Here is a 5,792-nt window from a genome sequence, read left to right on the forward strand (position 1 = left end):
AGGTGGGGAGTTCTTCTCCTAGCAGTCAGGCTTTGCGCACAGTTTACACTTGGCCATGATGGCCACATCATGCTCAAATTTACCTGCTATGCCGCACACCGCCTTCCTTCTGCTCACCCACGTTCCTGAGATTCGGAATCAATTGATAATTTGTGTCCTTGAGCCAGGCCACAGCTGTAGTTGGTCACGGGCCAGCCTATACAAAGATCTTTCTAATAGAAGATGCCCATTCCTCCTCCAATTAGACTTGACGTTTGGGACAGTGGCTGTAACAGCAGAGGTTATACAGGGTAAATTTTCCCCAGAAGACTGTGCAGGCAAGTAGGTGCCCTGAATTATATATGTCCTCCAACTAATTTTTGCTTCTTTGATAGTTATGTTGCATGACCATAGGAATTTGCTTAACTTTTTTGTTTGATTTTATCCTTTAGATGGTCATTTGTTTCTCACTCATTTTGATTCAATCCACTCAAGCATAGGATTCCACTTGTAGCTAAAATATGTCCATTGCTGTTGGACATATTTTATGTCCATGGACATGCCGTCCATGTCCTTCCTTCAGACAATTCTGTCATCTTCCAAAACCTCTCAACACTAGCCTCAAAACATGTAGCGTACTTAAAGAAGTGAAATCCACTGCACCTACCATTTTCTGTGAAGACCCATCCGGCAGCCTTGCAAGTGCATGGCAGACACAAGGCCTCCCTTAAGACCTGGGGCTTTGCTACTTTACTGGAAAAGCCCTTTGAAGTGAATCAAAACATGAATTGTCAGTGGAAGGATGATAAAACCCCTAAACTAGAAAAATATGAGAAACCAAGGCCTGCAACAGACTTCTTCACATGCAAAAACCTGTGTTTTATTTGCACTTCACAAAAAGCGAATGGAGATTCTTTGTCAGCTCTCGTGTGCTGTCATGGACTCCCCCTCTTCCGGGCCTGAGGGCAGCCCTCCCTCAAGGAAGGATGCCAGCGGTTCAGTGACTCAGTGCATCCAGATACTGTCCTGCTGCAGAGCTTTCTCTGCTGGACCACCCAGGAGGCAAGTCACTGTGGGCTGTGACTCACCTCCTGTCTTTCTCTGGACCCTTTTGCACTTCAAACCTGATGCCGTATCTAGAAACCACCTATTTAATGGGCAAAGCAAAGCTCAATTGTGTACACAGGCAGCTTGATTAAATACATAATGAAAATAATCATAGGGTTGAAAGCATCTGCATGGTGCCTTATAAAGGCATTACAGGCATTACCGCCAGACATTACGGTGGACACCATCTTGTCTGGCAGTTGCTCTATGCCAGACATCGTGTTAAGTGGTTAAATTATTGATACAAATAATTTCACTTAAGGATTTGTTATCCACAAGGAGCTGTGAGACATGTGGATGAATATTACTATCCCATCTATTTAATGTGGTAATTCAGGTTCAGAGAGATTTTGTGATTTGCCCAAAGTCATAAGATCAGCATATAACGAATTATAACTGGAACCTTTTTTAATTTCTTGCCATTTATTCATTCATTTAAAACTTCATTTGTGATATTGACGGAGCTTGTTCAAAATTCCACATACATACTAGGTGCCAAGGATGCAGACATGAACACCATGGACCTGGTTTTGTTTACCAACTACAGCCTGGTTCATTGGTTTTCTGAAGAAAGAATTAATGACCTAATGAGTATCAGACCCCCTAGAAATAGCAATGAATAAGACAGTGTTTCCCTGCAAAACGCCACAAAAGGAGGTTCTTAAATTTTCCTGTGCATAAAAATACCTAAGGAGCTTGTTTAAAATGCAGATTACTGGGGCGCCTGGGTGGCTTGACTTTCGCTCAGGTCATGATCTCGCGGTTCGTGGGTTCGGGCCCCACGTCGGGCTCTGTGCTGACTGCCGGCTCAGAGCCTGGAGCCTGTTTTGGAGTCTGTGTCTCCCTCTCTCTCTGACCCTCCCCTGCTCACGCGGTCTCTCTCTCTCTCTCTCCTAGAAATAAATAAAAATATTTTTTAAAAAATGCAGATTACTGGGTCCAGCTTCCAAAGCCAAGAAAGCATATTTTCAACCAGTATCCCAGCTGATTTCTATATGTATTCTCTGCAGACCACACCCCGGGGAGCCCAGCTCTGGTAAGTGAGACAAAGGAAGAGACAATCTGCACAAAGTGGAAAGATGCCGTAAGGGGAGCAAGCGCCAGAGTGCTGGCTACCGACCAGGCAGAGAACAAGGCCTCTGGCCCAGTTTTGGGGAAGGTAAAATGAACCAGGGCTGAAGAACAAATAGGAGCAATCCTCTCCAAGGGATTAAGGTGGGATGATACTCCAGCTAAAACCCGGCCCGAGGATTCAAGCTCTAATCTCATTTAATGGCAGAATGAGCATCTGAAGGACTCTTCACAGCCTAACCATGCTACATACACAAGAAATAAACTTCCATAACTTGTACCTATTAAACATTTGGGGTCTTTGCGTTACAGATACTGGCCATACCTTAGCTAACACATGGGTATATGTTATCATGGGCTAACTGTAGACCATTATGGAGTTAAGATTTGTGCCCCCCTCACCCCCCAAAACTTCATACGTTGAAATCCTAACCCCTAAGGTGATGGTGCTAGAAGGCAGGCTCTTTGGAGGTGATTAAATCATAGCCCTTCTGAGATTAGTTTCCTTATAAGAGCTTGTTCTCTATCTCTGCTCTTCACTATGTGGGGAGCCAATGAGAAGACAGCCATCTGCACACCAGGAAGGGATCCTCATCAGACACTGAATCTGTTGGCACCTAGATCTGAGACTGCCCTGCCTCTGCAACTGTAAGATATAAATGTTTGCTGTTTAAGCTACCCAGTCTGGGGGTGCCTGTGTGGCTCAGACAGTTAAGCATCTGACTTCTGCTCAGGTCATGATCTCACGGTTCATGGTTCTGTGCTCTGTGCTGACTGCCAGCTCAGAGCCTGGAGCCTGTTTCGGATCCTGTGTCTCCCTCTCTCTCTGACCCTCCCCTGCTCAAGCTGTCTCTCTCACTGTCTCTCTCTCTCTCTCTCTCTCTCTCTCTGAAATAAACACATTAAAAAAAATTTACCCAATCTGTGGCAATTTGTTACAGCAACCCGAACAGACTAAGACACAAACTAAATGAGTTTTTTTAGTCTGTTTTGTTCACTACTATAATTCCATTCCCAAAAATAGTCCCTGGTAATTATTAGGTATTCAGTAAATATTTGTGGAGTATATATATATATATATATATATATATATATACATGATTTTTCAAGAATGGCTCATTTTGGTGATTAGGATAGGAGATAGAGGAAACAAGAGACTTCTTTCTCCTCCACATACTTCCATAGGGTTTAATTTTACAAACCAGCACATAATAATCTTCTATGAGAAATTTTTAAAGAACAGATTGAAGATGGTAGCCAAGTACCCCAGCTCTTAAGGAATGATGTCACAGAGGACACTGACGCTGCCTGTGAGAGATAAAATATGCCACTGGCTGCACTGCTGGTCTGGGCCACTCGGCACTTCTGAGACTCTGGAAGAAATGCCATGATTATGATGATATATATGATATTCCTTTTTGTGAAATTCCATCTAGGTGGCATATTTGGCAGAAGTGCCCATCACTCCAGCTCCGCCCTGTGTAACCGGATGGGAGACAATCCCCTCCGATGACAGTTTCAGCACAAATCTCAGCATCTCTCTGCAGCTCCAAGGGAAGACAAGATCTAAAAATGCAACCTGTAGGGGCCTATTATGTGAAGCTTAGCATCAAAGGAAAGGTCGCCAAGACAACTGGCATTTTATTTGCTCATGTTCCCATGGTCATGTCTACTGGGATGAAAAATCCAATGTGGCTTTCTGTATGATGACAACTGTCTTATCAGATTTATGTATTTTTTCTGGATTGATAAATAGTTTGGCAATGCATAGACACAATGGTTAGTAGTGTTTCCTCTGGGAAACTGGGAAATCGGGTTTATTTTCACAACCTTTCCATTTAAACAAATGCCAGAAGATGAACCAGAACACTAAATTTCTGCCACTTACAAACTTTATGACCTTTGGTTAGTAGTTGTCTTAAATCCTTGCTCAGCCGTGAGGAAAGTCTTACATCCCAGCTTACTCTTCCTTACATCCCTAAAGATGTCATGACAGTGATTAAATAATAAGAAAAGTCTTCAAAAATTTTTTAAATGCTATTAAACATATTATTAATTTACATATTAATTTCAATCAGTTTGATTGAAAATCTAAAACAACATGTGTTATAATAATAATATCCTAAACTGGACTATGAGCTCTATAAAGAAGAAGCTCACTCGCCATTGTGATCCCCAAAGCCCAGCAGTGTCGGGCATATGCAGGCTGTATGGGTCATGGGTCAACCAGAGAAGCAGAACCACAAGAACCATATAAAATAAAGAGCTCCTTGTCTGCAGCCGATGTGGGGCCTGACGTGACCAGTAAGCTGGAACGATAGTGAAGACAGTAGACGGGCACCTGGGTGGCTCAGTTGGTTAAGCCTACAACTCTGGATTTTGGTTCAGGTCATGATCTCACTCACGGTTCATGGGTTTGAGCTCCATGTCTGGCTCTGCGCTGACAGCACAGAGCCTGCTTGGGATTCTCCTGTCCCTCTCTCTGTGCCTCTGCCCTGCTCACTCTCTCCCCAACCCCCCAGCTCCATTTCTCAAAAATAAATAAACACTTATTTTTTTCCAACTTTATTTATTTATTTTGTGAGAAACAGAGACAGCACAATAGGGGAGGGGCAGAGAGAGAGGGAGACAGAGAATCCCAAGCAGTCTCTGCATGGTCAGCTTGGAGCCCAACATGGGGCTCAAACCCACAAAACCACGAGATCATGACCCAAGCCAAAACCGAGAGTCAGACACTCACCTAAGTGAGCCACCCAGGCACCCCTAAACAAATAAACATTTAAAAAAATTTTTAAAGAAGAATATCTGGATGTAAATTATGGGCAAGCAAAGATAAAGACTGGCCACATATGTCTCTCACCACCTCCAGCCTCAATGACACAGGTGACTTGCTGGAGAAGCTAATGCCATTGACATAATGCTTTCCATACACCATCCGAGGCCTAGAGAAGCTGAAGCAGAGAGTCCAGCAAGAGCTGGAGAGGCTACAGACCCCAATGGTGCCCACCTGGCTACCAAAGTCAGCCAGCAGATTGGTGACAACATTTACAGTCTGCAGCGGTAATGGGCACCCTGTACCAAATTTCAGAGCTTAAAAAAAAAATGGTTGCTTTTTTTGTCTGTCTTCCAAATCTCAAATTTCTTTTATTGACAATTCTAACCCTGAAACATACATGGAAAAAAAATTCTGAAGAGCATAGCTGCAGTCTAATGATGCTGGCATAGTACAAAGCCACCCCATTGGCGCTTAATAAGTTATTCTTAAATATACAAGTATACTTCAACATAAAAGCATAGACATCTTAAAGTAAAAACAATATATGAAATTCATGTGGAATTTTGGGGCAGGAGCTTGACACAACATTACAGTGGTTACGAACACTAGAGGCTCTTTACTTGAGACCTGTCTCCTCTTGTTCTGTCTTGTCCACTTCTTCTTGACCGGAGAGAAGAGCCACAGAGGAGGAACTGGGCTGTATGGCAGTTGGCAGAGGTGGTCAGATGATGGAACGGACACTGGAAGATTTGATAAGTTTCAAAATACTCTAAAACTTGAAATGAAGTGCAAAGAACCAATGGGGTTTTCACTTACCATTTCAACAGGGAGTTGGAATATATAGACCCACACGTGAAAA

The sequence above is a fragment of the Hyaena hyaena genome, unplaced genomic scaffold (assembly GCF_003009895.1).
Source record: "Hyaena hyaena isolate Hyena2069 unplaced genomic scaffold, ASM300989v1 scaffold_722, whole genome shotgun sequence".
NCBI classification, from domain to species: domain Eukaryota; kingdom Metazoa; phylum Chordata; class Mammalia; order Carnivora; family Hyaenidae; genus Hyaena; species Hyaena hyaena.